The sequence below is a fragment of the Meriones unguiculatus genome, chromosome 5 (assembly GCF_030254825.1).
Source record: "Meriones unguiculatus strain TT.TT164.6M chromosome 5, Bangor_MerUng_6.1, whole genome shotgun sequence".
Classification (NCBI taxonomy): Eukaryota; Metazoa; Chordata; class Mammalia; order Rodentia; family Muridae; genus Meriones; species Meriones unguiculatus.
This window is the reverse complement of record NC_083353.1, coordinates 105,239,409-105,264,416: the sequence shown is the minus strand read 5'-3', so window position 1 is coordinate 105,264,416 and position 25,008 is coordinate 105,239,409. Positions and strand designations below refer to the sequence as shown.

At 50.1% G+C, this 25,008-nt stretch overlaps 1 protein-coding gene across 2 annotated transcripts in view; it reads right to left on the bottom strand.

The window, feature by feature from the left end:
* The window catches only part of Hrh1 (histamine receptor H1), an 87,789-nt gene extending 70,130 nt beyond the window's left edge, over positions 1-17,659 (bottom strand). Inside the window, exon 1 of one of the 2 annotated variants that reach the window (XM_060383955.1) lies at positions 17,184-17,659. The gene's annotated coding sequence lies outside the window, so the exon portion shown is untranslated. The other variant, XM_021637603.2, reaches the window with a different exon arrangement.
* Between the last annotated feature and the right edge of the window lie 7,349 nt (positions 17,660-25,008).

Below are 25,008 nucleotides of genomic sequence, written 5' to 3'. Positions count from 1 at the left end.
CTTATTGAACAGTCTCTTAGAGAAAGGATACTTGGGAAGGAGTTGGGGTGAGGCTCCCTGACACTCTCTGTGAGAGAGTCATGTCTAAGAACAGGAACCTAAGTCCGTGGTGACTTGTACTTCACAGGCCCACATCATCCCTTCGTGGACTGGGACTCGCCTGTCCTCATGCCTGCTGCCCGTTCCCCTGAGTACTATACTGTACACTAATTGAGGGCCTCCTTCACACACGCATGGACACATACACACAGGAACAAAGCCCTAGGCAGCTAGGATGGACCTCTTTTCTAGTCCATTTTCTAGTCCATCACCCAAAACTTTGGTCCCCAACACTGAGCCAGTAAAATAGTACCTACTGCTGACATATGTTGAATGAATAAATGAGGCCTGTGGGTCACAAGGCTCCTCTGGAGGAAAGCTGAGTGTGTGGCTCTGTCACCCTAGTCACTGGGAACAGGACCAGTCACAGCCAACCATCCACTGGCTCTGTATGATGTGGTTGGGGTAACCTGTGTGTCCAATGGTTTCTGGCTAACAGATCCAAACAGGTGAGTGGAAAAAAAAAAAAAAAAAAACAGAGCAAAGATACAAAGCCATGGGGCTGAAGAGCCACAGGGCCACAGACCATGAACAAGAGACAGCACAGCCAGCAGGTGTCCAAAATGACAAATGTCATGAGCCAGGAGAGGACAAGACAAAGGATACCAAAGGCCAATGAGAGAAAGAAGTAAAAATGCCACAGGCCTGTAGAAGTGGGGGACAACAGGAACCGTGGGAGGAGAGAAGTCCCAGAGCAGCAAGGACAGCTAGAATCTGGTCTAAGTAGAACCTTCCCATCTCTGGAAGGGAGCCCAGGAGCCGGAGCAGGAGTAGATGGGCAGAGCAAGGACTCAGCAAACAGGTATAGAATGATGGAAACACATGACAGGAGCAGAGGGGCTGGGCAGCCAATGGTCATCTTCTTGTCCCTGACCTGGCACTGGAGAGGGAAACAATGTCTTGCTGCGGAGAAGCATCAGGACAACAGCTCCTGGGGAGTTGCCGGGCTGTAAATGGACCCTTAGCTCCCTGCAAGGCCTGCCATGTGTGATAATACTGTGTTTGGTCTTGTTCTTGCCCCTGTATCTGGGCAACTAGCCCTTGTCCAAGCCAAATGCATACTTGTAGCGATTCCCAATCCCAACAAGAAGAATCAGCCTTCCTGGACGGCCGTGGCAAGTGTCTTTAGGTGTGCTTTTCATTGGTTGTAAGCCACTTTGGTGAGATATTAATAGCATTTACCATTTTTTTTTTTTTTTTTTTTTTTTTTTAGCAGGGGAGGATCATCTTGTTCCTCTACTATAGGCCGGCCTCAAACTCATGATTCTTCTGCTTCAGCCTCCGGAGCACTGGAAGTACTGCCATGGACCATTTGGCAGCATTCACCCATTTACTATAAATTTTATCACAATAAAATATTTTATAAATCACTGTTTGAAGTGTGCCATGAAGTGGGATCACAGGATGAGCGGGTAGAGAAGGTGGGAAGCCATGCTGGCAACAGAAACACGGACTTAAGGATGGAGTCCAACTATAAGCAGGGGACAGCTGGCTATCCAGTGTGGACCAAGCAAGCAAGTAAATAGTACCAGGCTAGCTTTCACAGAGCCTGTGCTCTGAATTCCAAATTGTACTTGGCATACCTGGGAGAGAAAGCACAAGAGTGGCCTTAGAGGTCAGGAGACCTGAGCTCCAGAGTTAGCACTACCACCCAAGAGATGACACTCCTTAGAGAAGTTACTCTCTGTGATAATCAGCTTTCCACTACTGTGACAAAATAGCACAGGCAATCAACTTAAAGGGAAAAAAGATAGTTTGGCTCACAGAGGTTTTAGTCCATGATCAACTTGGTCCTGCTGCTTTGGGCCTGTGTTGGCACTGCTATGTCATGACAGCAACACAAACTGTCACTTCAGGGTTACCATCTGTTCACCTCCTAATGCCAGGAAGCAGGGGGTCAGGGAGAAGGAATGGGCTTCAGGTCCCACTATCTCTTCAAGGACATGTACCCTGATGGCCTAACTTGTAATGGATGTTTTGGTTTCTTTGTAAACTCAGCTATGTTATGTAAATATATTTTTGTTTTAATCCCAGGTGTGGGATGTGGGGCTGATTCAGATTGTCCACAGCAGCGAAGCGGTTGCCTGGTGTGGGCTCTGAGAGAGGATGTTAGCTGCACGGAGATAGTCTAATTATGAGGGCTCTGGAGAGAGAATAAATGCCAGAGCCCAGCATGTGTTGGGGGACTCCAAGGAAGCAGAATGCTGCTGCCTTCCCCCCTGCTGTAACTGTTGTTGCAGTTTGACAAGAAGAAGTTGGAGATACCCTGAAATGAAGAATGGATTTGCCTCAAGGAAGCCAACAACCCTAACCAGCAGGAAGTAGCTAAAGAGAACTCTGTCTCCTCTCCCCACTAACTTTCTTTCTCTCCTACCTGGTGTTGGAAGGGATTGGGGTGGAGAAGGGAGGTAGAGGTTTAAGAAATGTAAATAAAGTAGTTTTTAAAAGCACACCAACACTAACTTCCTCTCATCAGGCCCCAACTCCCAAAGACTCTATGGCTCCCAACAGCATCACAGGCTGGGCCAAGTCTTAATACACGAGCCGTTGAGGTGACACCTACTGATGATGGAAATCTCTCAGCTCCCAGCCCACCTCAAGGATGCAGATAACAGCAATCCCAGCCTCTCAGAGTTTCTCAGAGCACGGGCTGAGGCGATGCTCAAATGCTCAGCATGTGCCCAGCTCCCAGCAGAGGCTCGTTGAACACCATTATCACCCCGCCTTGGGCCAGGTGACGTAGACTGATGAGGGCAATTTTCCCAGGAAGCACAGATGTGGAGATGCTCAACTTGAAAACAAGTGTTCTCAGAGTGGCATTCGGAATCCGATGCATAGCTCTGCATCTGAGATTAAAAAGGGATACACGGTGTATCCGGCAGAAGAGCTGACTTCCGCGGGGCCTTCTCCTCAAATCAACCACAGAGAACCATGGGACTACCCACTGAGATCACCCTTAGCTCTTGACACCAACAGATATCAAGCCGGCCCAGTATCAGTCCTGAACCTGTTATCTGTGTCTGCATTTCCATCCAGTGCTCAGTATTCGATTTTTCTTGTCTGTGCAGGCTTTTTCCCCTATCTGCCTCCAACAGAGGTATAAAGAAACAACCAGCATCAGGCTCCCCAGAATCTTGTGTCTAGCCTGAAGCTCAGCAGATGAGGTACACACAGCATCCACTTTTCATTGTCAGAAGAGGGTTAACTGTAAGGGCTGGTTAAATGTGACCATTCACAAGCCTGTCCCAGGCAGGTGACCTCATACTCCAAGTGGCTTTGTGACACAGTGGAAGGAATCCAGAAGACCCAGTTCAGACTCTGGCTTGGCTGCACATTGGCTGTGTGTTGCTGAGTGAGTCACTCAGCCTCTCTCAGTCCTCTCCCTTTGCACTGTCCCCTCCCTGTGTGCAAGTGTCCTCAGTGTACAGAATTTCATGATATACCCAAACAGCATCCAACTTCTATGCAACCTTCATGGGCCTCAGCTGCTGGCCCAGACACTGTCTTTCCTACTGCTTTGAGACCAGCAGGATTCTGTTTGGTCCTAAGACCTTCAGAGAGAAGTCCCCTGTGCAGGCACCCATCCAAAGGCCTATGTTGGCATCTAACTACTCCAGCCAAGGTCTCCATAGAGGAAGCAGATGGAGGGAGAGAGTCCATCTCAGTGGGAAGCTATGTAAGTTTTATTCCTTCAGGAACTGAGTGACAGCGTCTTAGACTCCACATCGGCACGCATCACACACACCGGGCCAGCCCCTCCGTAGAGAGGAAAGGTGTTAGGGGAGAGACAAGCAGTGTGTCTCGGTGCATAAGAAGACTTTTAGGAGAAAACCAACCAAACAACAGTGCCTCCATTTTCCACCCCTGAAACACTACAGTCTGGCTGTGAAAAGAGTCAGGCCAGTTGCTCCCATTACCTCATAAAGAATTCACGGTGTGATAGAGGCATTCAGCAAGGTCCCTGGGATCAGGCAGAAGTGAAGGAATCCTCCCTCAGCCCCTCCCACCCTTCATCAGGCCCACCCCATCACAGTCACACTCCTTTCTCTACACAAAGCATCCCAGCTGGGCCTACCACATACCCTTTCATCACTTCCTGCTAAGTTCCCAGGTTACCCCTCTGAGGGGCACCTGCTCATATACCCTTCCTGGGGTGCACCCTTCCAATCTCTCAGCTTTAGATAGCACTGCCCCCTCTGCCTTGAATGTCCCATCTCCTCAGTTCTACCCATGGAAATCTCATGTTTCAAAGCCCTGCTCACCTTCATTCAGTCATTCACTCACCTATCTACTCATTCAGCAATCTCCTAAGTAGCCTTATATTTCCTGCACAGTGACAGATGTGAAAATACAACAAGGGCTCAGGCAAGGTGGTTTACACCTGTAATCCCAGCACTCAGGGAGGCAGAGGCAGGCAGATGGCTATGCGTTTGAGGCCAACCTGGTCTACAAAGCAAGTCCAGGACAGCCAAGGCTACACAGAGAAACCCTATCTGGAAAAGCATTTATATAGGGGCCAGTCACAGCCCTGCATCCTCAGATAGCTCATAGCTGAGGAAGACTGATGGCAACAGTAGAAAATATCATATGTGGTAGATGTAGGTTCGGGGGTGCTGTGAGGCCAGGGAAGACCCTAACCCAGGCTGTGGACAGTCTGGGTAGGCTTCATAGATGAACACACGCCTACCCCAAGTTCTAGAGCTGGAAGGTGGGAGAGGTGTGTCTGTGTCTATGTGAACACATATAACCATGTGGCCAGATAAGAGCTAACACGAGTGCTACTTGTCCCCAGCACGAGCTGGTGAGGCAGATGGCAGAGCACCTGCCACACATCCAGCTCCATGGGGTGCAGACTTCCTGGTTCCACAGGTGAGGAGGCCAAGGAGAGACATGTTGCCTCCTTTCTCCTGTGCACAGTTACCAAGCAGCCTGGTCAGCCTGGTTAGCCTGGAAGCCTAACCGTGACCAGGTCAGAGTGCTGTTTATATCTGTCCATATTAGGCTTCTATTGCTTCGATAAGACACCGTCACCGTAAGCCACTTGGTGGAGGAGGAACGAGTTTATTCCAGCTTGCAGTCCACCACTGAGGGGAACCAGGGCAAGAACTCCACATGGAAACCTAGAGGTGGGAGCTGAAGCAGAGGCCACGACGAAACGCTGTTCACTGGCTTGCTCCCCACGGCTTGCTCAGCCTGCTTTCTTAAACACCCGAAACCACGTGGCAAGGGCGGTACCGCCTACGCTGCACTGGGCCCTCCCACATCAGTCATCAACTGAGAACGTGTCCTACAGACTTTCTTACAGGCAAACTGACAGAGGCATTTTTCTCAACTGGCATTCCCTCCTGCTGGGTGACCCTGGCTTGTGTCAAGTTGACAAAAAAAAAAAAAAAAAAAAAAAAAAGAACTGGAACGCTGAATGCTGTCCATGTGGTTCTGCCATTTATTCTCATCACCTGGCAGCGCACTCATCAGAGAGACATCTTTCTTGGTTCAACCTAAAGCTCACTCCTTGTAAGGGCTCTCTAGATGACATCTCTAGATGTCATCGCTGGGTTTGGAACAGGAGGTGGCATGGTCAGACTCTACCCTGGAATGATCTCAGGTGATAATGGCGGGCTTTGGGAGGCAGTGGGGCAGGTATAGCGCCCGATGAAGGGAGGAAGAGGTCTAGGCTAAAGCTGGGGCAGGGAATGGGCTTGGCAATCAGTGGATGCAGCCACTGATTGCATCCGCCTATGGGAACTGAGGTGCTGGGAGGATGTCTCGGGATGTCTACCATTCTCTTAGGGGCCCCAGCCCCTGTCTGTCCAGACCCCACTGCAACCCCACAGACTCCACTGACTAAGCACACCCTAGCACACACTCCAGGGGAGTGAGAGGGCGCCACTCCTAGCTCCTCCAAGTGGGCAAATGGCACAGTGCCCGCAGAACTCTGAATTTCCTGCGGAGGCTCCACCCATGAGGATCCCGTCTAGTTTACCCTAACCGCAAAATCAACCACCCTGAACCGAGCCACCATAATGAAGAAAAGGACGAACACAGTGAGCTATCTGAGAACATGACTTCAGCACTAACTCCAACAATGGCCGCTGGTCCTTGTCTGACCATGTGCAGTGTTCATTCACTGGCTCCTAACCACTGCCCTGCCCCTTCTCCCATCATCCTCTCCTCCTGCCTGGAACTCTAAAACCATTTTTCTGGTGTCTGTTAGTCCCTCTGGTGTGTCAGCCAACACCTCCAGCCTCAGAAGGTGAACTAATGCTCACCTCCTGGAGTGGCTGAGCAAACAGGATGACCTGAGGAAAGGAAGTGTCCAGAGCTCAGCTCCTTGCCTGTCAGTGGAACAGGAGCCCCAAAAGGCCAGTGAGCCTGTTTCCTCCATCATCTGCTAACACCAGTAATAACTGAGCACCCAATACCTTGGACTGCCACACCTCCTTGCCTTAGCTAACCCCGTCTTTTCTACTTCTTTCCATACATTTGGGGACCACAAACACACTCACACACACACACACGGATCTAAAGGAAATGTGTCAACAGACCCAGTCAGAGCCAGCCTGGTGGGCAGCCTATAAGTGGCCAGGCTCTCCCCCTCCCCTGGAAGGAGCGGCTGTCTGGCCAGCTTCCAGCACTACTGCACCTGGGCAGGAACCCAGCCAGCTCTTCCAGCCACACTCGCTCTTGAACCGTGTTGATTGGCAATCACAGTGACATTTTGTTCTCCAGCTGCCTTGCCTTTTATCTTCATTCAGTTGGACAGAGCTGGAGCTGGGCAAAGCCTCCTATTCACCCAACCCCCTGCGGGAAAGACACCAGGAGGAAACACCGGCTATCTCTGTCTCATGTTCCTGACTTCCTAATGGAGGCCCTCAGTCAGGCCCAGGGCCAGGTGCTGTGAGAATCAATCGATAAATGACCGACAAATATTTATTGAGCTCTGAAGCCATAGCGAAGACAGCTGTCTCTGTCCAGGGTTTCCTATCCTGGCCATTCCAGCTCCACAGTCTGAGTGGCCCCGTGCCAGCCCTGCACTAAGCAGAGACACTGTGGTGGGCTGTGCGGCTGCCTGTTACCTTTTAGCTTACATTTGGTAGGTTTTTACTTGTGCACCTACTAGGTGCTAACAAAGCTGCTAACGAAGTCCCCGCAGGTGAAGGGGTGTCAGCAGATACTGTTCCCATTCTATTGGGTGATGGGGGTTGTGCAGTCAACCGAAGAGAGAACGGACAGATCATGGGGTGGGGTAGCGCAGGCCCCCCTGAGGAGGAGACGGGAACTGGGAACTGGGAAGGTGCAGACCTTTATAGGAGCTGGCACACTAGGTTCTCAACAGTGCTGTCAGGATCACTGCTGTGTCCCTTTTCTAGGAAACTGGGGCCAGGGAGATTAAGATGCTTCCTTGGAAGCCAATGATTGGAGTCCAGGAGCCTGGAGAGGTGGCTCAGTGGTTAAGAGCCCTTGATGCTCTTCCAGAGGATTTCCAGCACCCATATGTAAGCTCACAGCCATTCCGTTCCAGGGATTTGATGCTCTCGGTCTGGTCTCCGCATAGCAGCATGCACAGACAAACATGTCCAGGATAAGACCGAGAAGCCCCACTAATGAGCTCCAAACCCACCTGCCCTTAGGCTCCAGCATGCCTTACCAAAACCTTCCCCTAGGGAGCCTCAGCAAAGCTCCCAGTTAGCACTCTCCCCAGCAGCTTATGTTCTATGAGCTGCTTCCCACCCCCCCAAAACACACACACACAGACAGACAGACACACACATACACACACACACACACACAAACAAAACACTAATGCCATTCATAAAGGGCCCTGATATTCAGGGACAGGACCATACCACTACAAATTAAAAACCCTACAAAATGATGGCTGACTTCCTGGGGGTGGGGGGGAGTGGGTATTCCACGCAGCTGTTTATTAATCTGCTTATTTAATACACTTATGCCCCTGTTGTAGACGCTTTCAAACACTAATTCTCTCAAGCTTCATCACTCATTTAATACTCATAAACGATCCTGGCAGTAAATTGCCGGCGTCACTGAGCGACGGGGATGTGACAGGATTCATTATGAGACACACGTTGTAAGACCATTCCATTGCTGCACAAACACACCAAAGTGCTGAGGCAGGAGCACACCCAGGCTATATAGCATGAGCCATTACCCCTGGCTACAAGTCAGTACAGCCCGTGAGTGTTCCAAACACCACAGGTGACAGTGACACACAGGGAAGTATTCAGACTTCTGGAAAGATCTAAGCTAATGTGGCTGCAGGCCTAGAATCCTAGCACTTGGGAAACCCAGGCAAGTGGACATCCTGAGCTACACAGCAAGTTGCAAACCCAGCACTCACATGGCAGCTCACAACCTACCATCAGCAACTCCAGTCTCAGGGGACCTGATGACCTCTTCTGGCCTCCTCTAGGAATGCATGCCTGTGGGGCATGGACATACGGGCAACATTTCAAAACACATGAAACTTTTTAAAGAAAAAAAATAACCACAAATAAATAACATGTAGATACAGAAAAGGTGCAGGGAACATACGTGAAAAGGGATGAAAAGTAGGTCACTTGCTCCTGCTCTGACAGTGGGCGGGCCCTACAGGGTGGAGGCTACTCTGTGATTCATTGACCGTAAAGCTGAGGGAAAGTTTTATTCACAGTCGTAGACTCCAGGAACATTGGATGTGCAGCCTCTGTGAAGCTGGTTCTAATGTTTTTAATGTATGTATTTTATGGGTGTGGGTGTGCCTGCATATGGTCTGCATATAGACAAGGCCATGTTCTTGTCTAGTGACCATGGGGACCAGAAGAGAGCATCAGATCCCATTGAGCTGGAGTTATAGCTGGTGGCGAGCCACCATGTGGGTGCTGGGGGTTGAACTCAGGTCTTCTGCAAAAGCAGCCAACACTCTTAATTGCTGAGCCATTTTCTTTTCTTTCTTTCTTTCTTTTTTTTTTTTTAAGATTTATTTATTTATTATGTATACAATATTCTGTCTGCATGTAGACCTGCATGCCAGAAGAGGGCACCAGATCTCATTATAGGTAATTGTGAGCCATCATCATGTCATTGCTGGGAATTGAACTCATGACCTCTGGAAGAGCAACCATCTCTCTATCCCCTGAATGACTTTCTTAGGTCTCTCTCTCTCTTTCTCTTTCTTTCTCCTCTTCTCTCTTTCTCTCTCTCTCTGTGATTAGTAGTGGAGGTTGTTAGGGTTTGTCTTGTTTTGTTCTGTTCTATTTCTGAGGCAGAGCCTCCTGTCTCCCAGGCTAACCTCAAACTCACTCTGTAGCCAGTATGACCGTGAACTCCTGATTTTCCCACATCTAGCTGCTGCTCTCACAGGCATGTGCTGTCTATCATACCTGGGCTTTGTTGTCATCATCATTATTTTACCTTTTAAACATTTTGCTAGAACTTAAGGTATAAACACGCATGTTAGCTGAGACCTTGAGTTCTATCATCACAACTGCCCCACTGGAAGTAACACACATACAACTGTCACCTCCTGTGATGACAATGTCTCCTCAGCCTCACTGTACTCTTAGGAGACACTGACTTAACCTGCAATCCATCTTTGCCTAAAATGGCATCAGATACAGAGGGGGCATCAAGATAGAAATTAACCAGGGCTTTTGTCCAGGACCCAGTCTGGAAGATGGTGGATGCAACACAGAGCCCTATGTCCCCTGCCCTGACCCTTGGCTGGACTGGCAAGTGGCACTTTACAGCTGAGTCTGTGTCTGCGACGGTCTCGCTGGCTCTTTCTGCCTCAAATGTGCTTGTTCTCAGGGAAAACAGCAATGGCCTGATTTAAATGCAGGATCAGCCTTCTCCCAGATTCAGGCAGGGAGCCTTGGGAAACACTAGAAAGATCAAGGGCCATCTGCAGCCCTAGAGAGCCAAGTTACCCAGAGAACCCAGACAGAGGTCCCTGGGACTGCAAAAACCACAATGAGTGAGCCCTCTGGGGACAAGTCTTATTCAAGCCCTTGAGGCCATATGTGTAGCCCAGCAATGACTCTGTGTATCACATGGGCTCAGGGCAAGGGAAAGCAGTGTACATTTACTTAGTGAGGATCAGTGAGCCTCTTCAAGAACAGAGAAAAGCCAGTAAGCAAATGAACGAAGCCCAGCTAAATGAAGAAACCACATGGAAATTGCCTAGAAAGGCAGGCATCTGGTAGCTTAAAATATATTTGGTAGCTATAAAAGACATCTGGGTAAGCATTTGGTAGTTATAAAATACATTTGGTAGCTATAAAATACATATTATACAAATAAATAGCTCTCAGATGTGTGGCTCAGTCCACACTAGTCCATACCCTCTCTGTGCCTGCATAGACCTCAGAAGGTCCGCTTGCTCTCTGCTAGTCCACCTGTCTGCCTGTTTCCAGCCAGCAGTGGCCACCGGACTTTCTGGAGAAAACATAATGGATGTTTCTTGCCTGACCCCTTCCCTACCTTTTCCCTAAGGATAGCTGAGGGCGGCTGCATGTTTAGGTCATGTGCTGTGTTCTCTTCTCAAAAACCACACTTTTCTTTCACCCCTCATGCTTACCGGTAAAACAACCCTTCATCTCCTCTTCCTGACGCCTGAGGCTACTCAGGTCAAGCTCTCCTTGATCAAGCTCTTTGCAGCCACTTTGTTTCCTGCCTCTACGACTACTCAAGCCAGTGGGACAAAGCAGACCACCCCAGCCCAGACAAACCTGCAGCCACTGTCAGGTGTAACCCGCGTAAGCAGGGTTGCCTGGAGCCAAGCGGCATTCCATTTGCGGCTCTGCCTCCACAGAGTGATCCAGTTCTGACACAGGAAGCAAGAAAGGGAAGTGACAAGGGAGGGAGGAAGATTCAGGAGACAGAATAGGGAGCCTAAAGTAAACTGTTGGTTAAAGAGGCAAAAAGCAAATCATTTTACTGTGACAAATGAAACCACTTAAGATAATCGACTAGAACCCCTGCTTCTGCTCAGCTGGGAGAAGGAGGTAGTGACCACCCATATTATTGTGACAGTGACTAAGAAAGATGATCCAAATTAGCACAGAGCCTGGCACATCTTTGCAAAGATGACCAAGGAAGGAGTCTAGCTGAGAAACTCGCCAAATGTAGCCACCCAGAAGAGTGGGAGAGGACATGGAAGTGAAGTCAGGAGCAAACACAGTATTAGGTCATAAGGTGGGGGTTCTACAAAAACTAACATGCTTGGAGGAGAGCCCCTGCCACCCGCTGGAAGAGGACAGATGCGGGAGGAAGTCAAGTTCCTCAGTCTCTGGCCACCAGGGAATGATGAATCACCAGTACACAGCCCACAGCAGCAGCAGGCTCAGGAGGAGACACAGTTGCAGCCCACAAGCATCAGGTTTCACTCAGGGCAGAGTCTCCCCCCTCTGGGGTCCTGGGTTGGCAGGTGCCTCATGGCTGGGCTCTCCCCGTGCCACTCAGGATGGATGATGGTCGACTGTCTCCTTCCATTTCTGCTCTAGGCAGTTGGCACCTCTCAGTGCTGGAAAGTTCCTGTGGGACTTGGCTGAGCTGGCTTTCTTCTCCACCCTCCACTTGTGTGTCCACCCACTGTGGCCTCACCGGTGACTTCCAGCAAACACTGGAGAAAGAACAGCTCCCTGCTTCAGCAACTGCTTCCAGCACAGAAGAAGGTAAACCCAGCCAAAGTCTGATAAATACCTTTGAATATGTAAATCGCCAGGAATTTCACTCATGAACTTGCATTACAATCCTACCCTAAAAGATCAGCTGCCGGGTGGCTGTCGGGCTGCTGCAGGATGATGCAAAGTGGGTTTATGCCAAAGAAGCAAAAACCAAGGTCATTCATCAAGTTAAAATTGGTGGGGGGAAGATCACATGATCATGTAGGCTGGTGTAGGAAAAGCATCTGTAAAAAGTTGACTTCTATTTATGACTAAGAAGAAAAGAAGACCCCAGAAAACTGGTCACTGTGAATGCAAGAGACTTTTTCAACCTGACAGAGTGATTTCCCACAAACCCAGAGTTAAACTGTATTTAATCTTCAAATTAGAACAGCTCCTACCCAGGCCTCACAAAAGGCACAGTGCCCATAGGACACTTTAATTCACCATATTGAAGTCTTAGGAGGAACAAGAGAATTAGAAAGAGATAAAATTGTTCATTGTATCTCCTATTACTGTATATAACATGCTTTCTAAAGAATCTGCTAGGACAGTTCTTAATTACTTAAAAGGTTTGGTCAATATTTCTTGTTGCAAAATCAATTTGCAAAATGCACATGTATTTCCCTAACAGGAAACAAAGAGAACTTTAACTTACAATATAGAAAAGCCTAACAGATACAACAGCCTCAAACTATCAAGTATCTGGGAAGTCTAACAAGAGATGTATTAAACCATCAAGAGAAAATTAAGAGCTGGCCAGTGGGAATACCTTTAATCTCCCCAACTCGGGAGGCAGAGGCAGGCAGATTGTTGAGTTTGAGGCCAGCCTGGTCTACAGAGTGAGTTCCAGGACAGACAGGACTGCACAGAGAAACTGTCTCAAAAAGCCAAGGGGGGGGAGGGTAAGGAAAGAAGGGAGGGAGGACGGGGCGGGGTGGGGAGAGAAAGAGAGAATGCACCGGAGAGAGAATATTAAGAATTCATACCATGAGCTGTTAAAAATAGTGACAGAAATCCTACTTTGAAAAGGGGTACAATATTCATGGAAGATTAAAAACTACACCTCCCACCCTCTAGAGGACAATAGAGAGCTTGACATAACAACTGGGACTTGAAAATCTGAGTAACCTGTGTCCTCTTCCGCCAGGGGCAATGCTCTCAGGGGAGCTAGGTAGCCTTGGATAGAAGGCCTAGCCATCCTAGAGTCACAGCAGGGTATCAACAGCGGGGGAGCAGGGATTCCTGTAAGAAGTTACTCAGTGGCACAGCCCACCCGGAGAGGCCTATTGGAGGAAGAAGCAGAGATGCTGAGGACCCTGTTGCCTAGCATCCCTCTATTGTTTATCCCCACTGCTGCCGGCCACAGCACAAAAGGACCAAGAGGTTTCATCTCATATTGCTTTCAGACTCAGCTTTGGTGTGTATTTATCTTGTTTGCAGAAACAGCTATAAGCATTTGCACTGTTCCATCAACCCTTCTGAACCTCAGTTTCCTCACCCATAAAGAAGAGGGATTCCTGACTCAGTGTCAGGAGGAAATGGATGTGAAAACACTCTTGTAAAGTGTTGTCTAAATACAGGACATTCTTCTGGCTAGTACTATTGCTTCTCTGTAGTCTGCAGGTAAGAGACTAACATTCTATGCCTAGATCCAAAAACATTTCCTTCCTTCTGTCCATATATTTGTCATCAAAGGCATCACTGAGTCCTTACTCTAATCATAGCATTTCTTTAATTAGTTCTCACAGCACACAGGGGAGGTGTGTGCTACCTAGCTCCATTCCACAGATGAAAAAAAAAAAAAAAAAAAAACAAGGTTCAATTCTCCAGTAGGCATTCATAAGTACCTTTTGTGTAATGGGGATTCTTAAAAAAAGACAGGCACAATCCCTGCCCTATAAGTTCTAGTTGAGCACCCATCCAAACCTCACTGACAAACTGGCAGACCCCACATCCAAATTCAACTCCAGGGGACGCCAGCGACTACACCTTCAACTCACCCCTGGAGGTGCCTTTATCCCCCCCCCCCGCTTCATCCTTTTTAATGATGTAGTGGTTGGTAACACACATTCCTCTAGCAGCAACAAGGTGCAACAGCCCTTTGCCATGCAAGCAAGTGAGATCTGTTAGCTTCAGTCCCGTACGACCCTCCTGCAGGATCATCCGAGAATTACCATGGGGTTGATGAATGCATAAAAGAGGTGAGGCATCCCCCCCCAAGCCCCACCCTGGGCAGCAACAGCAGCAGCAGCATTGGTCCCTGAGAGTGTGTGGCTGAGTCCTCTGCCACCATTAATGGCAGAAGTGAGTCACTTATAAGTAAGACACAGAGCTTTGTTATAATTACATCCCGAGATTCAGCAATGCTCCGCATCACTGTGAAAGAGAGGGCAGCGGGTGACTGAGGCTTGAATGATCCTCTGCCAGGTACGGCTTTCAGATAAAGCGTCTTGGATCAGGAGCAATTACAGCTAATGCCCAGCCTGAATGCTAATGAGAATTATTTACAATTGCATGTAATTCTTTTCCACTAGTAACCCGCCCTCCCCCCTTTTCTTTTCTTCTTTTCTTTGCCTGTCTATCTCTGAGTTAATCCTGAGAAACAGACACTAATAAGAATGATTCATGGCCATTTCCCAGATGAGGATACTGGAGTCCAGGGTCAGTCAGTTGTAAGGGACAGAAATGAGTTTCAACCTTAAGTGTGCTTCCCTGGGAGAGAACCTGCCCAATTCTGAATGCACTCTCGTTCCTCAGAAGGCACGTGATATCGCCACAGCCAGCTGCATACTCTCAGAGGCAGTGGCTAGTGTCCTCTGTTGGGACAGCTGTGGACAGATCTTGTGAAACAGACCTCACACACGCCCTTTAACCCCCTAATTATCAAAAGACTCTTGCTTCTCCTTGGGGAACCAAGTAATGACCACTCAGTTCAAATCCAGGCTGAGAGACAGGAAACACCTTCTTCTGCCTTCCAGCCCAAGACTCCCCAAGTCCCTCCTAGCCTGACCACTTCCTTTTAGAAACGTGCGCTTGAAAACTGCTCTGGCTCCAAACCACGCATGAGCACAAAGTTGAACCTGTCCGGTGAAGGAGACAGATGTGGGTAGCAGTGACAATGGCGGCAATGTCCAGGGCTTCCCTGGGACAGGCACAAGGCTGGGTGGGTAAGGAGTCTTCTACCTGTTCAAATTCGAGGCTCCAAAAAGATTTTTGCCATATGCAACATCTAACTAGATCTGCTCCCACTTCACAGTGGAAAAAGTCATGGGGCTTGGGGCTGGAGATGTAGCTCAGGAGTCAAGTGTTTGCCTAACATGAACAAGGCTCCTGTTGGATTCCCGGCATCGCAGGACAAAGCATCAAGGGGTGCACAGTAGCCGGGAGCTCTCCGGCTCACCTAGCTGAGTCTGTCACTGTCACAGTGACAATAGCCACACTTTCGTGCTACTCTGGTGAATTGCAAGGTGCCTTTGCAGTGCCTTGTCAACAGTTGGTTCTTTCACCAGACCAGGGAAGAAGGGACCATAAACACCTCTATTCAAAACATGGAGAAACAGGAATAGGTGAAGCCACTTGTGACAGTGCCTAAGAGACAGCATGGCTGGACCCAGGAATGCATCTTCAACTTCTCTGCCATGCCTTGGTACTGGGGAGAAGCCACGGTGTTTCTGCCAGGCGTTCCTTAACCATAGAAATGAAAGCGTTCAGGGAAGTTCACAAATATCTCCCCACCACACTCAGCTCAGGACTTGGGGACCCCTTCTGGGACAGGACTGCCCCGTGTTGCTGGGTGTTGCTCGAGGGACCCTGGCAGGCACCTCCAGCCTCCACACAGCTCTGAAATTATAGATGGGTGGTAACCAGCTAGCTCCTGGCTTTGCAGGTCTTTGTCATATTTGAAAACAGCATCAGGCAAACCCTGCCATCCCTCAGGGGCAATGTACTGGGGGCAGACAGGTGGCCGTGCACGGAAGGTCCAGCAAGCCCCGAGCCACAGTGGGATATCAACATGGAGTGAGCAGGGATTCCTGCAAGAAACTACTCAATGGCAGCGGCCCACCCAAAGAGATCTATTGCAGCGGAAGCAGGGGTGCTGAGGACCCTGTTGCCTAGCATCCCTCCATTGTTTATCTCCACCGCTGCCAGCCACAGCACAGAAGGACCTGAGGTTCCATCTGGCACCTGAGCTTCTAAGATAGTCTAAGATGCAGGCAAGACTGGTACTCAAGCCCCACTCCACCACGGACCAGCCTGCCAACTCTAGGCAATCTATTTAACCTCTCTGAGTCTCCGCCTATTGCTTAATAACGCTGCTGTCTTATCTGTTCTAATTCATAACCATCTCCGGGGGGCTGTTCCTTTGTATAAAGCCAAGAGTGGAGTATTCAAGCCCCCCGGGTCAGATCCCCACCTACCCTCTCCTTCACCTTCCAGTGAGACGCTTCACCGAGGCTCACCTTCCTACCCTCCCTGTCCCCACCCCCCAATAACGGAATGCACTCTCCAAGCTCCTCAACCTGAGTATCTTCTAGCGGGATACTGCCGATTCCCTCAGCTCCATTTGGCCTGAGGTGGGAGCCCCCTGCCGGAGGACAGAGACCCTGCCTGGAGCATCCCTTGCGCCTCCAACTCCCAGGCTAGCAAGAGCCTCAAAGGTGGCTTGTGCTCAGGTTCAAGATTCTAACTTCCAGAGCAATCCTGGGTAAATTCCAGAATTTGGTCTGCCCTGACCCTCGCCCCGAAAGGACAGCCCTATCGGACCTCTGCCATCAGAATCACATCCTGGCCACAGCACCCACCCATCTTGTACAGCCAGGAGATGATACAGCCAGCTGGGAAAGGAGGGAGCGTTGGTTCAGATGTTTCTCATACCCAGCTAAGTAGCTTGGATTCATCCAATTCAGGCTCAACGTTCTCCACTGCTTCACAACTTTCCCTACCCAAGCCTCAGGTTCCTCCTCTGTAAAGTGGGTGTGTTAGTAGTACCTGGGTCCTGGAGGTTCAGAAGGATTTGAAAGACAGTAGATGTCCGGAGCTTGGCACGGAGATGGCACCTCCACCCAGGGGCTGGGTCCACGGTCAGCGTTAAAAGCAGACCCTGAGGAAGCTCGGAGAGCCCCTGAGGCGGTCCCCTGACCCAGGAGTCCGGAGGCCCACTCTGACCGGCGCGCCCGGCCCAAGCTCGGGGAAGCCACAGGTGTTTGCGCGTCCGGGAGCTGCAGCCACAGCTCCGCCACCCTCTCCACGCCGCCCGCGTCACCAGGACACCCGGCGATCCCACTTCGTGCGGCCACCTGCGGGGCGTCCCCGGCGCCCTGCGAGGGTGAGGAGCTTAGAGCCCGGCCTGAACGCATCCTCGCCAGCCGCCGGGAGCCCGGTTCCCGCCCCTGCCCGTGCCGCGCTCCGACTCACCCGCGCCAGCAGCTCCGGGGAAAGTTTGGCGGCGGCCGCCAGGCTACTCGGTGCGGTGGCGGCGGGCGCGGGGGTGGCGGGAGCACGCGGAGGCGGGTGCGGGGGAGGAGCCACTGAGGGGCCCGCCCACCAGCAGACCCGGTGCGCCCTCCCCCGCCCAGCTTCCACCGCCGCGCCCCTCATCCGTGCGCTTGGCAAGAGGCCAAGGATGGATGGGTCTGAAGCCTGGCGACAGCCCTCCGCCACTGCCACCGCACGCTCGCTCACCCGGGGGCACCGAGAGCCGCAGAGCAGACCTCAGTGTAAGGAGAAGCAGACAGGCTGCTTCGCAAATTCAACCACAGGTGAACGGAGGAAGATAGGACCAGACCAGTAAAAGACCGAGTGACACTGACGATTCGGGACCACCGAAACTCCCGAGGTTTAGAATCGCACACCCCTCTGTTTCTCACTAGGCCCTGAAGAATGAATGACTTCCCTCCCTCTCTCCTTCTCTCCCTCTCTCCCTCTCTCCCTCTCTCTCTCTCTCTCTCCCTCTCTCCTTCCCTCCCTCCCTCCCTCCTCATCCCGCAAGTGCAGAGCTGGAACCCAGGGCCTTTCACTGAGCTCTCAGTGAGTTCAACTTGCACTGTACCATTTCGCTTAGGAACCTGTGCTGTCTGAGAGGGGACAGTGAGTGTGAGTGTCAGTGTGTGTGGGTGTATGTGTGTGTGTGTGTGTGTGTTTGCTCCCTCACAGGTCTCCAGTTTGGGGTGAGGGGGAACTTAAGAAACGTTTCGTTTTCTTAGCTGGGAGGGGATATTTCTCCTTTCTTGTTTGGTTCCAAGAAATACCTTTTAATGTACTTTTAATGGCTTCAGATGGCAACACTCAGTGAGAGGAGGACAACTGGGAGAGGAAAATGGGCCCCTCCTTGCTATGACAGCCTGCCCCCTGCTCACCCCCCTGCATTGGATAGTCATGGGAACTCGGGCCCAGCCCCACTGGGGCTCTTTTTCCTCAGACTTGTATGGAGGCCTTAGTCCCCTTTCAGTCCTCAGGGCCCATCTCTGTTCCTAGTGCTACAGGAGTGCCCTTATTTAAATCTCATACCGCAGGAGAAAAAAGGAGCGGTCATCATCCCTATTTACAGATAGAGAAACTGAGGCCTGGACAGGTTTTATAGCATCCTACGCATCACAGAGAGAACTGCACTTCTCTCCTATCTAACCTCAGCCCAAGGGCCAAAGTCTTCAACTTAGCAAGGCTGTTGGCAAGTTCGTGATGTCCTCTATACTTGGTTCAAGCCTCACTATAGCCCTTGACCGTATCTGTGCCTGTCTGCAAGGCGGGATTGCAGACTCATTAGAAATGCCATCAGGACCCCCAGAGACACGTGGTGGCTGAGTTCAGGACAGCGGGCAGGCCTGGGGACCAACCCTGCCTGACCCTGACTCTCTCTGACCTGTACCTCAGGGGACCTAGAAGCACAGGAATCCACAGCAAGTTCCTCCCACTTCCGTTTGCTGCTCTAGGGCCTCCGTATTTACACTTTGCAGGACTAATGCACCCTTTGGAACTGAGTGAGCTACTAGGGTCGCACCTGTTATAAACTGTAAGGCAAGATACTTCCTCTCCACAGCTGTGGGGCGTGCAGGAGTTGGGGGGGCAGTGGCAGAGAGCCTCGGAAATAGTGGGGACCCTCTCATCTCTCTGCTTCCTGAAAGTCAGCAAAGGCCTGATAACTCAGAATTCTGCTTAAAGAGGGTTTCACTTCCTAGGGCCTCTTTAGCTCCTGCTCTACCCATGGGGATTTTTTAGAAAAATCAGCATTTTAGAAACAATGTTTCTACAAACATTATTTGAAGCCTCTGGTGATTTTTTTTTCTGTGACACTTGTGACTAACACCGTACTGTACCCTGGGCCGTGTCAATGTGGGGTCAGCCAGCTAGCAAGAGACAGGTAGCTAGTGGTGAAAGGCCAGCCTGCCTGCCCTCTGCCCTGAGAGCTTCCCGTGAGTCAGTGTGCCTGCTTCTCACAGAGGCTCTAGGAGGATGCTCTGTCTTCATCTGGTTTGCAAATGAGAAGGCTGAGCGTGAAGGCACACACCTGCAGTCACAGCTTGGGAGGTAGAAGCAGGAGGGTTTTAGTTTAAGGCAACCTCGGCCACACAGTGAGATCTTGTTTTTTAAAAAAAGAGCAGTCGGCTATTAAGTCATTCCAGGACCAGAAAGGAAGTCCTAAACCAGACCCGAAGCCTGAGTGCCTCTGGCTTCTGTGCTTTGCAGAGTAAGTTAGAGAAGGGTAACTGAGCCCCAGGGTAGCCCATTTAGCATCCCTGCTGGGCTGCTTGCCACCTCTGCATTTGTGTCTGGGAGCCTCAGTTTTTTTAGCTGCAGGTCAAATGAGAATAATGCCCAGGTCATACCCAGAATATGGGTGACCCTTCTTTCTGCTGCAAGCAAAAGAAGCTAGAAATAGCCAGGTTTGGTCAGAAAGGGTTCTTAAACCTCAAAGACTAGCAAATGAGTCTAGTTTTTGGCATAGCCCATTCTATAAGCTCAACAACATCAGCATGAGTCTGCCCCCAGTCTGTACCCTTCTGCGTCCACTTTATGGACAAGCCAATTCTTCCTCTGGGGAAGCAGGGATGACCAACTGACCAAAAAAAAAAAAAAAAAAATCACTTCTTCTCAATACTTCAGCAAACATCCCAAGACCAACTCTTGTTATCCTGGCCTGGTACACATACTCAGCTCTGAAATCACAGTGCTTGTTCTGGTTGGTCAAGCCTGAGTCACATGCTGGTGACTGGTCTGGTGGTCACTGTGACTGGTCAGCCACTCTTCAGCCACTATGGTCTAGAAGGGTGGGTCCCCAGACTCAGGTGTAGTGAGCAGAATGTGGCATCGGATCTGGAAGTTGCCGTGTCCCCTCTCTCCAGAGTGTTGGCAGGATTGGGTCAGTGTGTGAGTGTGTGTGTGTGTGTGTGTGTGTGTGTGTAGGCCAGGACAACACTTGGCTCTGGTGGGTGCTCAGTAACTGAGTCTCCTCCCTTCCTTCCTCTTCTGGAAAACAGGAACTCTGGCTCACCAAATCCAGGCCAACTTCTTCCTGTTCACATAGGGAAACTGAGGAAGATCCACAGAAGAGAAGGGACCTGTCCTAGGTGCCTGAACTTGTCAGCCATAGAACCACGCCTGACTGGGGAACAAATGCCACTGGAAGTGTCAGCTGACAACTTGAAGTCCCCTCCTGATGAGGAGGGAGTTGTCTGCCCTGCATAGGCGAGACTGGAAACTCACAAAGCCTCCCCAACCCAGAGGAAGTGAGTGCCACTTACATTGGGCTCTCAAGTCATGCTATAAGCCTTAGACAACGAGTAGTTCTGGGCAGAGTGCCCAATCAGCTCCCCACCCATTAGAGCTGAAGTCAGCCAGTTCCTCGGGGGACAGCACACTCTGGGTGCTGAAAGATCCCCAAGGTTGTTTTATTTTTATTTTTATTTTTATTTTTTTATGAAACTTTTCAGATTAGACAAGATGGCTCTTTGCTTGAGTTCTTCCTGATTGCTTTGAGAGAGCAAAATGCATGCTCCAGGACCGGAATAGGAAAAGGCATGTTGTCCTTTAGTCATCAAAGTCAGCTCTTTAGTTGATCTCAGCCAGGCCCAAGTTCCTGGCCTTGGACAATGTTACAGTTTACATCTGGACTGCTCATATGTCGCTAGCTGGTGAAAGTATGGGGTTTAGAAACTGAGGCCTAGTGGGAGGAAGCAGGCCACTGGGAACATGATCTAATGGTTGTATTTTATCTCCTGCTCCTTCTTCTTTGTCTCTCCCTCCCTCTTTGCTTCCTGGCCACCATGGTATAAGCAGCCTCTTCCTCCCCCATGGGCTTCTGCTGTCAGGAGCTTTAGCCTCAAGTGAAGCTCAAAATAATGAACCTCAGAAGCCATGAGTCAAAATAACTGTCTTCATCACAAAAGTTGATTTTCTCAGTTGACTAGATACATGGTATGAAGTAAGTCTGTCTATCTATGTATCTATGTATCTATGTATCTATGTATCTATCTATCTATCTATCTATCTATCTATCTATCTATCTAATCTGAAAGGACTCTGGCCAGCTTGAACATGGCAACATGGCTCTGACAAGCCTTTGCCCTTTCCACCATTCTCTCTGCCTTGATAAAAACTGTTAGATTACATTCCTAAAGCTAACCAACCCCCAAGGTCCATTTTCTAATTTGTCCATTTCCTCCTCCTGAGGTTGATACCAAGGTCTAGCTATCAAAGTACTGAAATCCAGCAATCAAAAGCCCCCTTTGGCTCACATAATTAACATGTCCAATTAAAATTAAACACCTCATCCTAACACAGGGTTTCCCCTTTTACCTTTATAAACTGCCATTTGCCTATGGGCTACATCTGTCTCCTCTCTGTCCAGAGGCAGTCCTTTGTACTTACCCCTCCTCCCTGCAGGACAAATACCCCCTCCCCTTCCCCCTCATCCTCTATCTCCCATCTTTGTCTCTTATCCCCTGTCCTTTGTCCCTCTGGGGCAAATCCATCTCCTTTGTGCTGAGAACTTGGTAACATTCTATCTTTTGAAGGCACTGGGGATAAACCCAGGTCCTTGGACATGAACGGCAAATACCACACTGGGATGACCAGGCCTCTGCCCTCTCTCTCCTCTTAAGCTTTGGTATTCATTCTATGACAGGACTTAAAGGAGAGGGTTTTACATAGGGATCAGGGCACAGCGATGGGAAAGAAACATAGGCAGTGGTGTTGAGCTGACTGCACCCAAATCCCAGCAGGATCTTGAGAAAAGCACTGGGCCACACTGCCCAGAAGCCTCTCCATCTGTGAATGAGGACAATGGCATGAGGTTCTCTGCAGGTAGAGAGTTATATGAGTGAATGGCCTTGCACACGGTAAGGGCTCTGTGGACACAAGATGCTGTGTGCTTACCTAGAAGGTGGGACACACATGCATGTTCAGTATCCTAGGGTGGTCACCTAGGGTCGCACCATGCAACACAGGACTTTACACATGTGGGTGCTCCCCCACGTCACTCCCTTGCCTTTCTCTGTTTCTTTCAAGGCCCTTACAGTTGGTTTAGAATAGTAGTCTTCCCAATCCCTATTCTGCTGGGGCAGGAGCCGCTGACTTCATGGAGATTCTGAGACTACTCACATCTTACCCGCAGTAAAGCGTCAGATGAGCAAAACACAGCAGCTTGGTTTAGGGGAAGTACTCTCAGACCTTCAGTGCCTGCCTCACCTTCAAGGGGGCTGATCTCAGGCAGCTAATTCTAGGGGTCCTGTCGGGGAGCCCCTGAGCCTGGGAAGTAAACTAGGCCTGTCTGTATACGCATTGGTATCTGTGGAGACATCTTTGTTCCCATCTGCACAGGTCATTGCTAAGTTCCCCCCCCCCCTTCAGCAGTCTCAAGGACACGTTGCAAGTTCCCCAGGGAAACTGTGCTCAGCTCCATAGCAGCTGGAACAGAGAACTCTGTTAAAGACAGGAAGCTCCTCTGTGAATCCACAGGCCCCTGCCTGAGGAGAGGGGCTCTGTTGTCTACATTCTGTTAACTGAGACTTATCTAAGGCTGCTTAAGTCTCTCCCCAAATTCAGATCATGCCTGAGGGGCCAGGCAGCAAGGGAGGCCACAGATAGGAGCAGGAGGGACATGTCGTCTTCCAAGCCTGGGAGGCTCTGGAGAGTGCTGGTCAGTTTGGAACTTGGAAAAGATGCCCCTGGAGGTAGTGAGGAGATGGTCACAGGGCCTTTACTCAACTGGAGATGGGGGTGGGGCATGTGAAGCCAGGGAAGGAACCAAATGGGGACTGGTACCAGAAGTGTCCTGGAATACTGGCAGAAAGGCTTTGGGAGCTGGCAGAATAAAGCCGGAGCTGAAGGGACAGCTAAGGAGATTCCTGCCAATGGGAAGCCATTTACTAAGAAAAGACTAGGAAGGGGGTGGGGCATTTGCAAGTGTCAGAGCAGTGAGCCATTTACTAAGTAAAGACTAGGAAGGGAGGGTTACATTTGCAAGTGTCAGAGAGTCAAGCAGTCTGTCATTTCTTTCCCCCTTATTCTTGAGGAAGAACTCAGCTTGTGCTACAAGAGAACCTCTCTGCTCTTTGCTTAGGTCATATAGCTACTGGGCTGTGAGACACGTGACTCTGATCTGGCCCAATCAGCATGTTCCAGCTCCCACGGCCTGGTTCAGGGGCTGGCACACAAACAGCATTAAGCCAAAAGGAATCAGTCCTGGGAAATGCCAGGGTTCTTGGTAATGAAGTCTGTCTTCTCTGAGGGTTTCCTCAGCAGGTTGATGCTGGAGCTGGCAGTGGCCATTTGGCCACCAAGGCAGGGAGAGCCAGCCTGAAGATGCCAGCACTAGAACAAACAGAATGAAGAGCCTAGACATGGTGTTTTTGTTTTGAGCCTAGATCCAGCCATACCTGGAACCAACCTGGACTTTTCATGAAATGACACATCATCTTCATCATCTTCTTAGAATGGTCATGTTAAGACTGGGATTTTCTCTCACACTGAGAGTGTGCTAATGAATACAGACCCCATTGAAAAGATTTTATGTGACTGCTGAGCCTCTGCTTCGGGGGAATGGGACATTCTGGAAGTGGAGGTGATGGCTGTGTAACACAGGGCTGTACTTACGCTGTAAAGCATAAGGTTAAAACGGTGGGTCTTCACTTTCACACAATTCAAAACACATTCTTTAAAAGCTTTTATGACAAATGTAAGAGAAACAAGCTTAAGGACCCATGAGATGGCTTTGTGGAGACATAATTCTGAGGTGGCATTTGAAAGACACCAGACAGAGTCTGGCTGAGCATGGGAAAGCTGGACTTCAGGTGGAGGGAAGCCAGGCAAACAGAAAAGGAAGGGAGGCACAGAGCGAATGCGAGGGGTCAGGCTGACCTTACCAGGAAAGGGGAGTGGGGAAGAACCCAGAAGGAAGACCAGAGTGCCAGCCGGTGTGCCTTTTGGTGACAGAGTCATCTGAGGTGCCTACCGAGCTGGATGGATGGGAGCTAAGAGACTGGCAGATGGCTCCAGGATACAGCCTGGTGATGTCCCTTTCCTCCCCTGCCCAAGTCATATCGCCTCCCTACACTGAGACATCTGGCAGTCTGGACAAAAATAAGCTAACAGTGCAGTTACCATAACCTTGTCCTCTGTAACCCAATCTCCATACAGTAGAAAAAGGCCCCACACCTACACAACTGGCTGTGTTCATGTAAACCTTAAAGGTAAGCCCACACATTCCTAAGGACTGTGAGGTGCCATGTCATCTGATCCTTGTGCCTCCTTTGTCCTTGTCTCTCAACCTCACCTTTGAGAGCTCACTGTCTCATGGCCACCTTCACCCCTCTGCTGCCCTGCAGGTTCCTCCAGCTTCTGTCCTGCCTTGGGAGTTGTCCTGCCTTGGGAGTTCCCTGCTATCTCTTCTGTCTGCCAGGGAAACTCAGGCCTCAGTCATGCCCACAAACACCTCATCAACATTAATCTCTCCTCACCTGGCACTGGGTGGGTGTGTAATCCCCCTGTGTCTGTCACTTTGCCTTCTGAGTTCGCCTGGCTGGCTATAGTCCTTGTGAGTATTTCACGCCATCTGAGTGCGGGTAACTCTCAGGCAGAGGTCCTGTCTGTAGCCACAGCAGGTACCTAACAAATGGCAATGGAGGGAACAGTTTGTACATACAAGGTCTTTAGAGACACCTGGGAAGCTGGGCCCAGAAAAGGAAGGGACTTACCAAGAGCACCCTGAAGTCGGTGCTACAGTCTGGTCCTACCTCTAAGGCCA